The sequence below is a fragment of the Oratosquilla oratoria genome, chromosome 4 (assembly GCF_046742065.1).
Source record: "Oratosquilla oratoria isolate Oo_2021 chromosome 4, ASM4674206v1, whole genome shotgun sequence".
NCBI lineage: Eukaryota > Metazoa > Arthropoda > Malacostraca > Stomatopoda > Squillidae > Oratosquilla > Oratosquilla oratoria.
In genome coordinates, this window is record NC_134780.1 from 82,560,266 (window position 1) to 82,580,265 (window position 20,000).

Here is a 20,000-nt window from a genome sequence, read left to right on the forward strand (position 1 = left end):
GAGAGAGAAGAAGACAAGAGTAGGGAGGGAAAGAAAAGGGAAGAATGAACTTAGTGATGCGATGACAATAGGACAGAGGAAGAGCGACGGGGAGTACGGAGCGAGGGAGAGGGCAGGGAGATAAAGTACTAAGATCGCGCTTGAGAGCGGAGAGAGGCGGGAAGAGAGAGGTGGGGGAGGGGGGGGACACTGTTGCATAAATACATGGCGCAGGACTGCACAGTACAACAATGCCTAGCGACTTGGCACAGGGCCACAGCGAAGACCGCAATAGCATTTCGTGTTACCAAGTGGCAGACAACACGAGCGCTCAGCCTGAACACTGGCGCCGGCGACACATTACCCCCCTTACCCCCTTTCGACACACAAACGCGCTCGCACACACATACACACACACACACACACACACACACACACACACACACACACACACACACACACACACACACACACACACACACACACACACACACACACACACTAATCCACTCTTCTTTTTCTAGGGTACTTAATCTCTGCCTGCAAAAATTTTACTGACCTCATTGTTTGCATTGTTTGTCTTCCTTTCGGGCTCTCCCTCGTGTTCCTTTCGTTTTCTCCTCCTCCTCCTCCTCCTCCTCCTCCTCCTCCTCCTCCTCCTCCTCCTCCTCCTCCTCCTCACTTGCCTCTCTCTCCTTCCTTTGGCTTTGGCATCTTCTCCCCTTTGGATGTTTCTCTTCGGTTGCAAACTTTCAGATTTCTCTTGGAGCTATGTCTCGTCTCCTGTCCTCTTCTTATTCGCATTTTTTATTATTTTTATTTATTTTCATATTTTTATTTCTATATATTTATTGGTTTTATTATTTTCATTATTCGTCATTTTATATGCGTTCTTTCTCTTCTACTTTATCCTCTCTCTCTCTCTTTTCCTCTTTTTATTCTTCCTCTTCTTGTTCATCTTGTTAATCTTGTTCTTCTTTATCTTCTCTCTTCTTTCTTCTTGTTCTTCTTGTTCTTCATCTTCTTTTTTCTCGTTCTTCTTTTTCTTTCTCGTTCTTTCTTGTTCTATTTTTTTCTTCTTTTCTTTTCTTCTTTTTCTTCTTCTCCTCCTGTATGCTCATACTCCATATATACATTGGTCTTGTCTCATTTTCTTTTATGAACTTTTTATCATAATTATTTCGTTTCTTCTTAGTTCTCCTTTTTATTTGTCTTAAATTTCTTGTCCTTCTTCATCGCATCCCCTTTTTCCCATCTATGGATGTGTAATCTTTGGCCTTCATCTCTTTGTGTTGATTTTTGTGTATTTTTTATATTCTTTATTTTATTTGTTTGTTTGTTTTTGTCATGATAGTACAGTTCGCTTTTTCTCTCCCCTCCGTTTTTTTTTTAAGACCTTTACTTCCTCTCCGTTTTTTTTTTTTCGTTCCTTTTTTCAACCTGGTAGTTCTTTTATTTTTTTTTCCTGTTGACTCCGCTGTGGATACTAAGCCTATCCTCCCCCTCCCCCTCCCTCTCTCTCCCCTCTCTCTCCTCTCTCTCTCTCTCTCCTCTCTCTCTCTCTCTCTCTCTCTCTCTCTCTCTCTCTCTCTCTCTCTCTCTCTCTCTCTCTCTCTCTCTCCTCTCTCTCTCTCTCTCTCTCTCTCTCTCTCTCTCTCTCTCTCTCTCTCTCTCTCTCTCTCTCTCTTTCGAGTTTTTCTTCTTCCGTTTGCCGCTCATTTAGATATTGCATCTTTCATCTTTGTCCCTTCCCCTCTCCTTTCTCTGATCTCCCCGTCCCCCCCTATTTTTTGTCGTTCTCCCTTTCACCCTCCCTCTCCCCCTCCCCTTCCCCTCTCCCTCCCCTCTCCCTCCTTTCCCACCCCCTCCCCCTTCCCCCTCCCTCTTTCTCTTTCTTTGTTTACCTTTCTTCTCCTCTTCCTTTTTACCTTATCCTCTCCCTCCCCATGTTTTCTTTCTTCCCTTTTCTTCTCCTCTTACCCTTCTTTCCTCTTCCCCGCTCTTTTCCTCTTCTTTCTTTTTCTTTTTCCCGTTTCTCTCTTCACCTTTCTTTTCCTCTTCACCTTTCTCTTCTCCTTCCTCTTCTCTCCTTTCTTTTCCTCCTCCTTTTTCATTTCTTCTTCCCCTTTCTTCCCCTTTTTCTCTTCCTCTTTCTTTTCCTCTTCGCCTTTCTCTCTCTTTTCCTCTTCCCCCCTCTTTCTCTCTTTCCCATTCTTTCTCTCTTCCCCTTTCTTTTCGTCTTCGCCTTTCTATCTTCCCTTTTCTTTTCCTCCTTCCCTTTCTTTATCTCTTCTACTTTCTTGTCTTCCACTTTCTTTCCTATTCCTCTTTATTTTCCTCTCTCTCCCCCTTTTTTCTCTTCCCCTTTCTTTTCCTCATCCTCTATATTTTCCTCTTTCCCCGATCCTCATTCCTCTTTCCTCTTCTTGCCTCCTCTACTTCCTCTCTCGGTATCTTCTTCATCTTTCCTTACCTCGTCCACCCTTTTGTCCTGTTCTTCATTTTCCCCCTCTTTGGATATGACCGTTTCCCCTCGCGGGAAGGGGGAGGGGGGAGATCTCCCCTCTTCCTGATCCAGGCGCCGGATGGTCTCCCCTCCACGTGTTTGAGGTAGTTTGGTTCGAACTCCGGGGGAAGTATTGTCGGTTGGTTCGAACTCCGGGGGAAGTATTGTCGGTTGGTTCGAACTCCGGGGGAAGTATTGTCGGTTGGTTCGAACTCCGGGGGAAGTAGATGTTCACTTAGTTCGAACTCCGGGGGAGTAGATATCGCTTGGTTCGAACTCCAGGGGAAGTAGATTTTCGGTTGGTTCGACCTCCGGGGGAAGTAGATTTTCGGTTGGTTCGACCTCCCGGGGAAGTAGATGTTCGGTTGGTTCGAACTCCGGAGGAAATAGATGTTCGGTTGGTTCGAACTCCGGTGGGGAGTAGATATCACTTGGTTCGAACTCCGGGGGAAGTAGATGTTCGGTTGGTTCGAAATCCGGGGGAAGTATGTGTGTATGTAAACGAGTTACAATGACAAATCATGCCGACAGGAGACCTTTTGGTCCATAACGACGTCAGAAAAAAAAAGTATTTGTCAAGTGATATATGAATGAATAAAATGTTTAATAACGGGTACCCACCATCCTCTCGTCGCATGACTTTCACAAATATGTGGAATAGAAAAAAATATATAATGATATAGTGTAACGTCATGAACTCCCCCCTATCAGGAGGCTAGGACGTGCCCCTTACAAAAAACTTTGTAGTGTAGAATTGAATGAACCATGCCCCTGGTTCAATATATATATATATATATATATATATATATATATATATATATATATATATATATATATATATATATATATATATGTATATATATGTATGTATGTATCAATGGCTTTTCCCCCTTACAAAGGAGGTAGCCAAAAAAGTCATAAAATCCACTCCCACCCATTTCATCCCCACCCACTCCACTCCCATTCACCACCACTCCCTCTTTTCTTGGCTCCTCCTGGATGATAGGTCAAACCCTGCATCTCACCCATTGCCCTGGGTCAGATGCAATCCAGCAAGACACAGCACACCCACAGCAAGGCCGCTTCATTTGATGTTAATAATAATAATAATAATAATAATAATAATAATAATAATAGTAACAACAACAACAACAACAAATAGATAAATGAATGAATAAGCAAATAAATAAGGAGGCAGGGATCTTTTCGCGTGCGCGTCTTCCGGAGCATCAGATCGTCGACTTGACGATGGCCTCCGTCCGTTTGCCCAAACTTTTGTGTGTGTGTCAGTGTGTGTGTGTGTGTGTATGTGTCAGTGTGTGTGTGTGTGAATGAGGTCGGCACCCTTTGGAGGTTTTCTTGACTCGCCATCTCCAGGGAACATAAGTAATAATAGTAATAATGATTATAATAATAATAATAATAATGATGATGATGATAATAATAACAACAGTAGCAACAACGATGATAGTAATAACGGTTATGACAATAGTGATACTACTGATAATAATAATGATAATAATAATAATAATAAAACTCATTCCCACCCATTCCATCCCTAAATACACTCCACTCCCCTCCACCCTCCCTCTTATCTTAGCACCTCCTGGATGACGGGTCATCCCTGCACTTTGTCCACCGCCTTTTATTGTAAAAAGTACACCATGAAACTTTTTTGTATGAAGGTTATCGGCTACATTAACTACATTAAAACGTTCACGCCAGGAGGCGCTAAGTAGCTGCGGCCGAAGCCGTCATCTTTGCCCTAAGATGCACTTTAGGGAGACTTAGTTGGGGGCAAGTAACAATCACAGATGGAAATCGGAGATAAGTGCGGGATTCGAACCCACAACTAAGCGAATGTGAGACCAGCACGCTTACGACTACACCACCAGCGCACGCAGAATATTACATCACACAGCCGTATAATACGGAGCTGCACACGTTCACCCTCTCTATGCTCCCACTTTTGTACTTTACTCTCCCGCCTAGTATTGTTCCGTCCCCCCTTCCCCCCTTTCCCCCCTCTCCCCCTCACCACCCCCCTCCACCACCACCACCGCCCTCCCCCGCTGGCGTCTTCATGTTCGATCCCAGGATCCGGCCCTCCGAGCCAATCGCCTTCCCAAGCCTCAGGTTGGCCTGGCCTCTCGCTCATAATCGTCACCATCATTCCCTACTCTTCCTCCTCCTCCTCTTCCTCCTTCTCCTCGTCTTCGTCCTCATCCTCCTCCTCCTCTTCTTTTCCTCCTCATCTTCCTCCTCATCTTCCGCCTCCTCCTCCTCATCTTCCTCCTCTTCTTCCTTCTCCTCCTCTTCTTCCTTCTCCTCCTCATCTTCCTCCTCTTCTTCCTTCTCCTCATCCTCCTCATCTTCCTATTCTTTCTTCTCCTTTTCTTCCCCTCCTCCTCCTCCTCCTTCTCCTCCCCCTTCCCTCCTTCCTTTAAACTCTTCCTAGTATTCCTTTCTTCTTCTTATTCCTATTTCTCTTCCTCATCTTCAACCTCATCCTCAGCTTCATCTAATTATTTTTCGTTCTCTTCTACGTTCTCCTCATCTTCTCTCGCTTCTTCGTCCTCCGCTTCTTTTCTTATCTTCTTCCTCATCTTCTCTCATTTTTCTTCCTCTTTTCCTTCCTCTTTTCCTTCCTCGTCTTCCGCCTCTTCCTGCTTTTCTCTCATTTCTTCCTCCTCCTCCTCCTCTTCCTCTTCTTCTCTTCTCCCTGGTATTCTCTCACTGTTTCTTGCTCTTCTTCCTCTTCTGCTTCTTCGTTTTTTTCTCCTCCTCTTCCTCTTCTCTTCCTCTACCTCTTCCTCTTCTCTCACTCTTCCTCGTCTTCTGCTTCTTCCTCTTCTTCCTCCTCTTCCCTCACTTTCCTCCTCTTTCTCATCTCCCGCCTCTTCCTCCTCCTCCGCCTCTTTTCTTCTTCCTCTTCTTCCTCCTCTTCCCTCACTTTCTTCCTCTTTCTCATCTCCCGCCTCTTCCTCCTCCTCCGCCTCTTTTCTTCTTCCTCTTCCTCCTCTTCCCTCACTTTCTTCCTCTTTCTTTCTCATCTCCCACTTCTTCCTCCTCCGCCTGTTCTCTTCTTCCTCTTCTTCCTCTTCGTCACCTTCAGTGTCCCTTGTGCCCTGGACTGACAGACTGACTGACTGACTGACTGACTGACTGACTGACAAGTTTCTTCCTCAATGGTCTGGATTTACTGCCCCCTCTCTTCTCCACACCCCACCCTCCCCCTTCCCCTCACTCTTTCCTCTCCCCCTCTCCCCTCTTTCCTTCCCCTCCCCTTCCCTCTCCCCTCTCTCCTTCGCCTCCCCTCCCCTCTCTCCTTCCCCTCCTCTTCCTCCTCTCCCTCTCCCCACTTTCCTTCCCCTCCCCTTCCCTCTCCCCTTCTCTCCTTCGACTCCCCTCCCCTCTCTCCTTCCCCTCTTTCCTTCTCCTTCCCCTTCCCACTCCTCTTCCCCGTCCCCCTCTTCCCCCTCCCCTTCCCCTCTCCTTCCCCTCCCCCGCTTTCCTCTCTCCCTTCCCCCCACCCCCTTCCTGCTCCTCTTTCCCCTCCTCCACCCCTCTTCACCTCTCCCTCTTCTTTCCCCTCTTCCCTCGCCATCCTGTTCCTACTCCTACTCCAAGGCGTTCTTGGCTGGATGTGCCGTCAGGGCTTGTGTTTCCCGCCGTTGTCTTTAAGCTTGGGTCCTTTCTGCCTCTTCCTCCTCCTCCTCTTTCTCCTCTTCCTCCTCCTACACCTCTTCCTCCTCCTCCTCCTCCTCCTCCTCCTCTTTCTCCTCTTCCTCCTCTTCCTCCTCTTCGTCTTCTGCACCTTTTTCATCAAGGCCTCTTTCTCCTCGCCTTTCTTCTCTTCGTACTCTCACTCTCCTCTCTTCCCCCTCATCCTCTTCCTCTAACTCCCCTCTCCTCTCCTTCTTCCTGTTTTTCCTCCTCTTCTTCCTCTTCCTCGTCATTCCCTTTCTCTTCTTCCTCCTCCCCCTCCTCCTTCTTCCCTTAGTCTTCCTCCTCCCCCTCCTTCCATCTTCTTTCTGTTTGTATTCCTCCTCCCTTCATCCCTCTTCCGCCTCCTCCTCCTCCTCCTCCTCCTCCTTCCCTTAGTCTTCCTCCTCTCCCACCTTCCATCTTCTTTCGGTTTGTATTCCTCCTACCTTCATCCCTCTTCCGCCTCCTCCTCCTCCTCCTCCTCCAACTCGACGGCTCATTATCGTCTCAGAATAGACGACAGAGTTCGTGATCGCTGTGCCGATCTCGGCCCTCATTGTCGCGGTTGCAGCGAAGGCCCGACACTGCTTCATCTGGCCCTGCGAAACAAGACGTCGGAGAGGATCACTTCATCAAAAAAACTCATGAGGCAGACGTCGGAGAGGGTCACCTCATCATAAAGGCTCGTGAGACACGTCGGAGAGGGTCATCTCATGAAAAAAAAAACTCGTGAGACAGGCGTCGGAGAGGGTCATCTCATAAAAAAACTCTCGTGAGACAGACGTCGGAGATGGTCACCTCATCATAAAGACTCGTGAGACAGACGAGAAAATGTGTGAGCCCTGGAAGGGTGAGAGGTCTAGAGAAAGTGGCGAGTTTTTAAGTATTTGGGGTCACATGTGGCAGTGAACGGCGGAGTGGAGTCTGAGGTGAGCTACAGAGTAAAGGAGGCAAGAACTGGTTTACAAATAGAGTAGTTAACGAATGGAATAGACTTAGTAACCATGTAGTAGTGAGCGCTGAAACTATCGGTCGTTTTAAGAAAAGATTGAGTAATTATAGGTAGGGATGACAAGTGGTAAGGAACGTGGAACTGCCAAGTGTAAGCCTTATGGTCTCTTGCAGTCTCCTCCATTCTAATGCTCTAAACATATATCTTGAGATGAACTCAAAGAGAAGGTTGTATGAGAGAATAATCTTGTCTACGGGATTAGATAACTTAATGGATGGGGATGAAAGGTGATAATGGACATGAAACTACCTAGTGTAGGCCATATGGTCTCTTGCAGTTTCTTTTATTCTTATATTCTTATGTTAGACGTAGAGCTTGAAGGACTCAGAAAAGAAGAGACTGAATGTGTGTGAGATGGAATGTTTGAGAAATGTGGTAAATGTTACGAGGATGGATAGAGTGAGAAATGTGGAGGTAAGGCAGAGAACGGGGTGAAAGGAGAGCTGTCGGATGGGGTGGATCAAAGAGATTCGAAGTGGTTTGGACATATGGGAAGAATGAGTGACGAAAGACGACCCTAAAAGGGTGAAAACCAGGAGCGGATGTAGGGAACTTGAGAGCAGGACCAAGAGTGAGGTGGATGGACGAGGTAAAGGGGGGCCTTGGATGCAAGATGAATGTCTGTAGAGCAGGGGAGAGAGAGTACAAAAGATGATGAAAAAAATGGAGGAAGAATGTGGATTGGAAGGTGATATTGGCTGGAGGTTCTCGTCTACTTCTTAAATTATTTTGAGTTGATGAGATGAGTGGGGGGAGGGGTCGCCATTTGATGAATCTGCGGGGGTAAACTAGCTTCGGCTGTCTCACTTAATTGCCTTAGACCCGAGCAGTGTGACGGAAGTAAGGGATGGCCCTTGATACAGAAGTTGCTGATATGGGAGGGGGCGTGGGTGTTAATATATATATAAAGTATGTATTTTGATACGGCCAATCCCCTTATGAAGGTGCCAGGTCCCCACAGTCTCTCTGGGTAATCTCCCATGCAGGCACCCTTCCTTCCCACTCCAAACAGCTCACGACAGGTTCGATCCCCTTGCCCCAGCAGCCAGGAATTCAGTGTGGGCGTCCCCTTCGTCTCCTCCTCCATCGAGGGTTGTCTCTGTATATGTATATGTATTGTTGTTGATGTTATATTTTGTGGGTGTCTTTGTCCTCGGAAACGTGACCCTCCAAGTCACCACGTCGATGACTTTAGTCTTTGTCGTCGTCACTCGAACTGTGGCGATTCCTTGTCCTCCACGTCACCCTCGAGTCGTCGGGTTGCGCCAGATGTCTGCGGTTTCATTGGCTTCGATGTGATCGTGTGACGTGGCGTGACGTCATACGTAATACGAGAAATGGAGTATGTGTCATTTGGGTGATACGCGGTGAAGGGCTGTCTAGTGTCAGTGTTTTATCATCGTGTATACGTTAGTATATATTCATGTATTTCCTTATGTATATAATATATATATATATGTATATAGATATATAACTGAACATAAACTGGAAATAAGAAAAAACACGGATGAAGAGAGGCATAATTAGATAAACAAAAATAGAAACATAATTAGATAAACAAACAAATAGATAGATGAATAAAGGCAAAGTCACAGGGCTTCAGTACATCAGCATCAAATAAATCAAAACAAACGAACATAGATGAATAAAAACATGATTAGAAAAGTAAACAAATAAACAGATATATAAATGAAAAAAGAAAGACATAGAAAGTCTTGGCTTTCCAGTAACTGTGGCGCCCAGGCGACTGTGGATGGAGTGGAATGGACGTTCCTCCGATCCACTTGATCCACAATGACCCGCATGGGTGAATGAGATACATACACACACTTACATAACTCAGGCGCGTGCGCATAAATTCACACACGCACACTCATATACATGCAGGTATATATATGCATGTATGTACGTGCACGTATGTATACACACAGACGCGCGCGTACACGCATAAACACGCATACAGACACACACACACACACACACACACACACACACACACACACACACACACACACACACACACACACACACACACACACACACACACGAAACAGTAGTGTTTGCAAACACCATACAAGGATTTAAGAACAAATTAGATGCTGAGAAATACAAAGACGGGTTACTACGAGCATAGCTCCCCTTCCCGTATAATACAACTAGGTAAATACAACCAGGTAGTAAATACGTACATGCACACATACACTCAGTAATTGTGGCGACGGCGGTGGTGTTGATGGTGGTGGTGGTAGTGGTGATGGAGTGAATTGTCACATGTGACTTTATATCCGCAGATCATTATCTATTTATTTATTTATTTATTATTTATCTTTATTTTTTGTTTATTATAAATTATCATAATTTACCATTTATCTGTGTTTATCATTTATCATTATTTTAATTATTTCATTTTAATTTTTATATATGTTTTTATTTATTTTCTTTTATTCGCGTCCGACCTAGTTATGGACCAAAAGGTCTCCTGTCGGCTTGCTCTTCTTTTGTAATCCTTTGATCTACGTTGTCAGGCCCTCAAAGGAACTGGAGCAACGTTGGTCATCTTTTGTGGCGAATCTGGAATAAAAGAATTTTTTTTTTTACTTTTGTCACTTTTGTCGCGACTTCCGAGGTGGATGGATGGATGGATCGCGGGGTGGGGTGGGGGGCGTCCCGTTCTCCTTTCTCACTCCCTCCCTCCCTCTCTCCCTCTCTCCCTCTCTCCATCGTCCACTCCTCCGTCTTCCTTCCATTATTCCACCCTCCTTCCTCCCTCTCTATCTTCCTCTCTATTTACCTTCTCTCCCTCCTTCCTTCCCTCCTTCCATCTCTCCTTCCTTCCTTTCCCACAACCCTTCTCTCCTTCTTTCTCTCCTTCTCTCCCTTCTTTTTACCCTCCTTCCTTCCTTTTCTTCTTCCTTCCCTTCCACATCCTCTTCGTCCTTCCCTCCCTCCCTTCCTCCCTTCCCCTCCGTCGTTCCTTCTCTCCTTTCCTTCCTTTCCTCCCTCCCTCATTGCGAAATTCCTCCGTTGGTCCATTTCCCAGCGTCTGGCACGCTCGTCCAGTTGGCTTCCTGGCAGTTGTGGTCGTTCGGTGGGTGTTCAAACGTCAGCTGGGGTCTCCCAATCAGCTGAATGAAATCGTCGAGTATCAAGAAGAGCCCCTAAAAAGTAAAAAAAAAAAAGAAAAAGAATAATAATAGAAAAAAAATTGAGTTTGGAAAGCTCCAAATGAACAAACAAACGAATAAGATAATGAATAAAAAATACAACAACAAGAGATAAGCAAAATCCAAAGACAGGCATCACAGCGAGTGGGTGAGGTGCTCTTCCAAGTGTCCTGTAGAGCTCTTCGCTTGTTGGATTTTGAGGATTTTTTTGAGAAAACCCCCCAAAGGAACTCGAGTGTGAGGTCCATAATTCGCAGCTGTCCTGGGTCCTATTTCTCTCTCTCTCTCTCTCTCTCTCTCTCTCTCTCTCTCTCTCTCTCTCTCTCTCTCTCTCTCTCTCTCTGGATTCGCTGCCGAATTCCTGACGTCACAGTCACATGTCTCCATTAGCAGGTGACTTTATTGTTTTTATTCTGGCTAAGATCAGATGATGTTGAGTTGTATGTGACGGCGAATTAGGACCTTAGGGTCCCGATCGATCAGTACTTCCTTCAGACCAGGGTCCGCGCCCCCTCATATGCAGAGAAATCGTAATTTATAGGAAAACGCACGTAGAGCGCCACTCGTGTGAAGGGCGGCTGCATCTCGAAAAGACTAAGGAAGCTGGTAACGGACATGGAACTGCCTAGTGTAGGCCTTATGGTCTCTTGCAGTCTCCTTCAATCTTATGTTCTTATGTCATGAGCGGAGATGACGTCTACAGGTGTTGCTGGGGCCAATATATGTGCAGGTGTTGTGTAGGCCAATTAGTTTCTGTGCAGGTGTTGTGCAGGCCAATTTGTTTCTGTGCAGGTGTTGTGAGGTCCAATTTGTTTCTGTGCAGGTGTTGTGAGGTCCAATTTGTTTCAGTGCAGGTGTTGTGTGGGCCAATTAGTTTCAGTGCAGGTGTTGCGCGGGCCAATTTGTTTCAGTGCAGGTGTTGCGCGGGCCAGTTAGTTTCAGTGCAGGTGTTGTGCAGGCCAGTTAGTTTCAGTGCAGGTGTTGCGCGGGCCAATTAGTTTCAGTGCAGGTGTTGTGTGGACCAATTTATTTCTGTGCAGGTGTTGCGCGGACCATTTCATCTACTTATTTGTTTATTTATTATTTATTTTTTATTCTTCTTATTCTTATCTGCGCACGTGTTGCGCGGGCTAATCTTCTGCTATGATGTTCAGAGGGGAGCCATGGCAGTTGGCCAAAGGTTGGTGGGCGGGTGGGTGGGTGATATGTCTATTTGCGTGTCATACGCCTCCCCCTCTCCCCCCTCTCCCCCGCTTTTTATGCACGAGGCTTAAATTTACGACTTAAGCTCGTTATCGCTTAAACGAGTTGAAGGAGTTTCTCGTTGCGCATTAAGCGTTCGCCTATGACGTCATCAAAAATTATTTTCTCGGTTATGACGTCATACAGGAAATTCTTTTACGTCATCTTATCCTTTGTGGCGTTGTTGATATTCTCTATGTGACGTCATGTAGTCTATGTTCTATATACCAAGGGGTTCTTCCCCCTTATAAGGGGGGTAGCCACTCAAAGAGAGGAAGGGGGGGTTGGTTCACAATTTTGCCCCCCAAAAGGGTGATAGGGAGTGGGGGGGTCTCTCGAAGGGGGGGGGGTTGTTGTTCCCCCCAAAGGAGAGGAGGCTAAACCCGTTAGGAATCGTACTCGGGTCCTCACGATGAAGACAAATGCATATCCGAGTTTTATTCATTTTCCGGAAGATGGAATAGAAAGTAAATGAAAAATATAAGATATTTACAAAGTTTTGTATCGCATTGAGGAAAGATGAAAATATCACAATAATCTCCAATAACAAATAAAGAAATGATAACGTATGTGTGTGTGTATATATATATATATATATATATATAAAATGATATTTACATTTTCTAGCTCTTTTATAGAAGATGAAAATATCACATTGAGCTGCAGTAACAAATGAACAAGTAAATAGATAAGCGAATAGATAGATGAATTGAAAATTGAATGAATAAATAAAAGAATACAACGGATAGACTACAGTGGGTGAGTGGAACCCGACAAGTCATCTACCCTAACCTGACTCCGTTTTCTTTCAATTCATCATTCATCGAAAACGGAAACCATGACAATGGATGATAGTTTTCAACCACCACGTTGATCCGCAAGAAATAGTCATTTTGGCTAGCCTTCAGGTAGACACCCGATCTATTTCTTGAACGTTTTTGGGCAAACACGATCCTCGTGGCCAGACATGGACCACGTGGTCGCCATATTTGTCACTTGCATTGTCATTTTACAGGAATGACAAGTAAATTAATAAAATAAGTAAATAGATACATAGAAAGAAATAGAAATAGATAACTGAATAGATAAATGGAAGGCCAAAATATTTTTTCATTTGTAACTTTGTAGTAATTGTATTTAGCAATATATATATATATATATATATATATATATATATAATATATATATGTATACACACACACACACACACACACACACACACACACACACACACACACATATATATATATATATATATATATATATATATATATATAGATATATATATATATATATATAATGATTATTGCTGAAAATAACAGTAATGATAATAACATTAGTAACAATAATAATAATTATAATAATATTGATAAAGAATAGAGGTGCGCATATATTAAAAATAAGAAATATATATTCTCCTTGATTTGTACTCGAAGACTTACTCTTTGCTTACGCCCAACAAACATTTCATAACATCATAAAACTCATTCGAACGCTGAGCTCTGCCGAGTTGCTTGTTTGCCCAGCTGTACACAGATTGCTCAGTGGTTGCTCTGTACTCTGCGAAGCAAGTCTGTCTGTTTGTTTGTTTGTTTGTTTCGTCGCCTTTTGACACTTCAAGGATGTCGATCCTTCCTGGCAACTTGACACACACAGTTTCCCAGAACAAGTCAAAGGATTGAGACAACTTCCTTTTCCTCCTCCTCCATCGCCTCATTCTCCTCCTCTTCCTCCTTCTTTTTCTTCTCCTCCATCTCCTCTTTCTCTTTCTCCTCCTACTCCATCTCATCTCTCTCCTTCTCCTCCTTTTCCTCCTCCTCTTCGTCTTCCTCCTCCTTTTCCTCCTTCTTTTCCTCCTCCGTTCTTCTCCTCTTTCTATTTCTTTTCCTCCTTTCCTTCTCCTCTTCCTTCTGTATCTCTTCCTCCTTCTTCTTTTCACCGCCTCCTCCACCTCTCCTCCTTCCCCTTCCTCCCTCCATCTCCCTTCCCTGTCCCTCTTTCTCCTCCTCCCCCTCCACCTCTTCCTCCTCTTATTTTTGGTTTAGGACGGATTGTTTCTCTCACTTTATATATCTTAAAGTATAACTGGTCTCCGGCCATGGGCCCTCGAGGTTTTTGTTGTAGGGTCGCGCGAGGCTAGATTCTTTTATCTCGTTTTTCCAAGATGATATTAGCAAACATCAAAAGAAAATCAAAGTAGAAGTGATTCTTCAAAGTCTAAAGACTTATTGTTTTCATTTTTCATTTTGTTTTTAAACTTTTGAGAAAATGTGAGGTTAGAAAATTTTCTGTCGACTTATAATGATATTTTACCAAAGAGGCTTTAGCCTCGCACGACCCCCCCCAGCGGAATCCCTGAGCGAAAAAAAGAGCCTTTACATAAACAAGTTACAGAGGTGCTTTGAGCTCAAACTAAGTTTGATATTGACTCTAGTGTTGCCATACTCATGTCCCAGACTTTCCAAATCTTTTGAGTTCGTCACTGAATCCTGAAAGGCGAAGAGAAGTCTCCAAATTGAAAAATTGTCCGAAACTTTTGGAAAATCAAAGAAAAATGTAGCTGATAGTGGCGGCACACTAGGCACTTCTCACTAGCATGCTATTTGCTTTTGCTACTTCGTTTGAGTTGTAAGAATTTTGGAGACGATATTTTGTTTATCAAAATTCCAAAATGTCAAATTATTCTTGCCTCATAGAGTGAGAAGCTCAACGACGAACTATGTTAAACCTAGAATACGAATGTTAGACACATTGTAGATATATTCTTACGGAAGCCTAGAATGCTGGAATCGAAGTCGTTTCTACTCAAACGAAATAGCAAAAGTAAGTAGCATGTTAGCCTAGTGCCCCTCCACCTTAAAACGGTGACATACAAACCCAAATGCTAATTGAAATCTCATAACTGTCCGCCATCAAAAAGGGTTAATAATTTTAGTTTATTAAAAAGAAGAAAAAATCACGACAACGGTAACCATAACAACGGTTTGACAAACGGGCCGCCAGATGTATGATGTGGCATAACTGGTCGTGTTTGTGGAGTTCCCCAGACTTTGTCCATCTTAGAGTTTAATCATAAACATTCATCTTTACAAAAATAATGATTATGTCTCAAACGCAAACATTAATTCTAACAATTTATTCACCATTTTCTTTAAAAAAACGAAGAACATCCTCAGGTTATATTTCTTATTGTATTTATCTCTGTATAGCTTTTCCCACCTTATACGGGGGGTAGCCTTGTCAGAAGACATGCACCCACTCCCACCTATTTCACTCCCACTCATTCCACTCCCATCCACCACCCTTTCCTCCCTCTTATCTTAGCTCCTCGTGGATGAAGGGTCATCCCTGCCTCCCGCCCAATGCCTTGGGTCAGAACCAATGTGTGTGGATAACATGTCGTATTCATTTAATTATGAAAATGTGTAAACAAATGTGTTGTTAACATTTCCCTCCCTCTTGTTTCAGGTACTGTGATCGGAGAGAAGGAGAATACCATTCTGAAATAGTTTGACCCGAAGCTCACGTCAGTTGGATTAGGTCAGTGACGTCACTAATCTAGAAATTGCATATTAAATCTATATTTCTCATTTTCCCCTTTTATGGGGTTGTGTGTGTGTGTGTGTGTGTGTGTGTGTGTGTGTGTGTGTGTGTGTGTATGTGTGTGTGTGCATGATTCAATATTGTCTTGGGTCACGTGCTGGTCTTGTGACCGACAGCTATTGCCCTATCGGAGGAGAGAATCAATGTTTTTGCGGCCCGGTCTATCGGTAATGGACCTTACGCACCACACACACACACACACACACACACACACACACACACACACACACACACACACACACACACACACACACACACACGCACGCTCTCTCTCTCTCTCTCTCTCTCTCTCTCTCTCTCTCTCTCTCTCATCGTCTTGCCCAAGGGAGACAGTAACTGATTGCTGAATTGTGATACTTTTCAAGCCGTGAACGGCGCTCGATCTTGGTTCTACTGAGTTGGCAGGCCGAGATGCTAGCCACTACACCAGCAAGCCGAGTGTGTGTGTATGTGTATGCACACATTCGTGTGTTCATATGGTTACATGAATATTCATGCAATGAGAAGCAAGGAAAATGAGCAAGAGGAGAAAGGAGAGAAGAGGTGAGAAGGAAGCGAAGGAGGAGGGGAGGAGGAGGAGGAAGAGGAGGAGGAGGAGGAAGAGGAGGGCCTGGGATATATGAGTGCCTGTAGCAGGCAGTGCCAAGAGGTCATATTTGAGCTATGACGTAATTAATGACGTAATTAATCACATTGGATTCAAACTTTCGCTAATGATGATGAACAATTTTGTTTGCCTACATCCAGGGAGAGGTTAATTTAAGGTTAATATTCAGTTAAATTCCAGCATCACGCCAACACGGATATTTAATATGAAAATTACATTGCCCGATAGCTTCTAACTTAACCTAATCTAACCTAACCATTCCATGGAAAAAAAGTAAAAAATTGCGTAAGCGTGTTACTGGAACAGAATCTAATATTTCCTCTTATGGGAATAGTTCTCTTTATTGGAAAATATTTTAAATCGAAACCTCTAATATTCGTATTTCTTTATTTACGAGTATTTTCTTTTTCCGGAAAAAACAAAGTCTATCTGATATCGTGGAAAAGTCTGATATCGCTGTTTTTCCTTCCGTATATCTGAGAGTTCCGAATTCCTGAGTGTGTTCCAATAAAGAGAACCACCCGCAGGCGTTTTGGTATCCCTCACTCATGCCCTGACCCTTCATCCGCTCCTTTGCATTCTCTGTCGATCTCTGAGTCGGCCATCAAGTCCAAACAGCACCATCTGGTCGCTATTGACAGCTGACGCATAAAATTCCCAGTGCTCTTCGTCCAACTCAAAATCGGAAATATATATATATATATATATATATATATATATATATATATATATATATATATATATATATATATATATACATATATTTGACTAGAAATGTAATAGAATCCAGTCTGATTAAAGATACATTTGTCACCAACTTTAGGTCAAGGAATGTACAAGCTTGATCATTTTAGTGTTGAAAATGTGGTGGCCCAAACGTCCGTTGCCGCAAACAGTATCGGTAGACCGTAAGAGACCCTCACAACCCTTTCCTGTTACCATCCCTGGCCTCCCACTTTGTATATATATTCATGTTTGCATTATCATTATATGTACCCTGAAGATGTTTAAATAGACGAAAGCGCTCGGTCATCATTTTATTATTTTCCTTGGTGATTTTTCCACATGTATATATATATATTATATATATATATAAATATATATATATATATATATATATATATATATAATGCATGTAAGAAAAATCACTGAAGAAAATGAATAGTAGACGTTAAGATCTTTCGTGTATTACATCTTCAGACAAACAGTACATAAATCAGAAAACGGGACAGCTTTTTGCACGCACTACAACAACAGGAAGAAGTATGTACATTTCCGTTCTGTTTGAAGCTGTAATATACGAAAGGTCTTACCAATTCAGCTGTTTATTTTCTCAATTATTTTTCTTGAATTTGTATCTCACGATGAAGTGAGGTTCCTGCATATATATGTATACATATATGAGCTGAGATGGGAGGGGTGGAGGTGAGTGGAATGGGTGGGAGTGGGTTCGTGACTATGATTTGGCTATCTCCCTTATTAGGGGGAAAACTCTTGGTGTATAGATTGTGTATATATGTATTTGTATGTGATTCACCTTGGTCTTTGGATCACGTGTTGGACTCGTGATCGATAGCTATTTCCCTCCCGAAAGAGAGCTCAGAGCCCGTATGACCGATCTATGGGTAATGCTGTGACCTTACACACACACACACACACACACACACACACACACACACACACACACACACACACACACACACACACACACACACACACACCAACTCCCCGCCCACGAGAGTTGGAGTAACGACTCGAAGCGCAGCGATACTAAAATAATTTCAGCCCTGGGCAGGATTCGAACCAGGTACCACCAGTATCGCCATACTGACAGTCTGGGACTCTACCAACCGCGCCACCGTGTGCGTGTGTGTGTATGTGATATAATACACTTGCTCTTATCAAACATGTTAAAGATATGCGTATTACAACCAAGCAGAAGACGCTGGCTGTTGTAGTACTTAGAACTGAACGCATTGCTATCTTCCGTTGGCTTTGTTTCTACGCTCATTTTTTTCTTTTTCTTTTTTCTTATGTTCAACACTTTCATTTCTTCTTTTTTTATTCATATTTTTATCTCTTCTTTTCAATGTCCTTTTCCCCTTTCCAAAGTTCGTCGACAAATTAGTTCATGTCACCTGTTAATAGAGGACGCCTAATTGGCTAATCGGACTACAGCGTAATGCACCTATGCCTGACGATTATCATCATACCGAAACATTAAAAATAAATGATCGAATAAGCAAAGATTGAAAAACACTCGGGTAATAATCTGCCACAAAAACCCAGAACCCATCTTGGAATACATCTACATATCTTTTTATTCACTCATGTTTCCTTTGATCTTCTAGAACCGCTGTAACACTCATTTTCTGCTACTCACGTAGCTTTCACCCCGCCCCATCGTCCCTCTCCTCCCTCCCTACCACCACCTTCATTCCTCCATTGGTTTTCGTTTTTCTACAGGTATTGCTCGTCTGACAGGCGGATAAGAATACCGCCAATATGTTCCCTTACGTGCCGTATAAGTCGACGAAATGGGGCAGATCAGAGAGGGGGAATGGATCTCCCTTTATTTGTTTTTCTCTCGGGAATTGTTAAAGGGATGTTTTGACTCGGTCGGCCACACTCCATGCAAGGTGGAAAAGACTCTTAGTACCTGCATACTCGGTGAGACTCTTAGTACTTGCATACTCTCTAAAGCTCTTAGTACTTGTATACTCTCTAAGACTCTTAGTACTTGCATACTCTCTCAGACTCTTAGTACTTGCATACTCTTTAAGACTCTTATTACTTGCATAATATCTAAGACTCTTAGTATTTGCATACTCTTTAAGACTCTTAGTACTTGCATACTCTCTAAGACTCTTAGTATTTGCATACTCTTGAAGACTCTTAGTACTTGCATAATCTCTAAGACTCTTAGTATTTGCATACTCTTTAAGACTCTTAGTACTTGCATACTCTATAAGACTCTTAGTACTTGCATAATCTCTAAGACTCTTAGTATTTGCATACTCTCTAAGACTCTTAGTATTTGCATACTCTCTAAGACTCTTAGTATTTGTATACTCTTTAAGACTCTTAGTACTTGCATACACTCTAAGACTCTTAGTATTTGCATACTCTTTAAGACTCTTAGTACTTGCATACTCTCTAAGACTCTTAGTATTTGCATACTCTTTAAGACTCTTAGTACTTGCATACTCTCTAAGACTCTTAGTATTTGCATACTCTTTAAGACTCTTAGTACTTGTATACTCTCTAAGACTCTTAGTATTTGCATACTCTTTAAGACTCTTAGTACTTGTATACTCTCTAAGACTCTTAATATTTGCATACTCTTTAAGACTCTTACTACTTGCATACTCTCTAAGACTCTTAGTATTTGTACACTCGCTCCCCTCCGTCCCCTTTTCCCATAGACGTTCTCCCCTTGTCATGTTACCTTTCCCATAGCTCCCTCTCCCCTCTCCCTTCCCTCTTCCTCCCCACCCCCCTCTCCCACCTCCTCTCCCTCCTCAGAGACGGTGGCTTCTTGCCATCGGAGTGGCAGGTTGCCAACATTCCTTCGCCATCTTATCCTTTGAGAGTTTTGCACAGGAGTCTTCTAATTGTGCAGCACCTGAGTCTGGCCGCATGTTATCCCTCCTCGCTCGTCGTCGGAGGATTTAGAGTCCCTCAGCCGCTGTGTGAGTGGTGGGGGAGGAAGAAGTGGACAAAGAAGATCTCGTTTTCACTGGAGAAGTAGGATTTGTTTACGTGGGTATATGGATGATTGTATGTATGTGTGTACATTGTGCGCGTGTTTTATATGGACATACGTATGTGTAATGTGTGTATGTATATATATGAAGTGGACATGGAAGATTTGTTAATTGGGTGTATATATGTATATGTACAATGTGTACTTGTTTATGTGTACGTATGTATGTATATGCAATGTGTACATGTGTATGTATACATAGTACTCAATATATTGCAATCCATAACTTTGGCGTTGTGTTCGTTAAGTTTCAAATCTGTTATTAAATACCACCCGAAATTTCTTCTTGATGTTCTTTATCTTCACAAAGCTTGTTTCCTTCCAAAAAACTTAGCTTCGTTTCTTTCAGGTCTTGAACTTGGATGTGCAACTGACTATTCTTTGATCATTACCTATATTTACTCCATTTAAAG

At 43.1% G+C, this 20,000-nt stretch overlaps 1 protein-coding gene across 12 annotated transcripts in view; it reads left to right on the forward strand.

The window, feature by feature from the left end:
• The window catches only part of LOC143024996 (transmembrane and coiled-coil domains protein 2-like), a 749,123-nt gene that overhangs the window by 166,362 nt on the left and 562,761 nt on the right, over positions 1-20,000 (forward strand). Inside the window, exon 1 of one of the 12 annotated variants that reach the window (XM_076184577.1) lies at positions 15,080-15,151. The exons of the other annotated variants lie outside the window; for them this stretch is intronic. The gene's annotated coding sequence lies outside the window, so the exon portion shown is untranslated. Of the gene's footprint in view, positions 1-15,079; positions 15,152-20,000 lie in introns of those variants that run through there. 12 annotated transcript variants of the gene reach the window in all.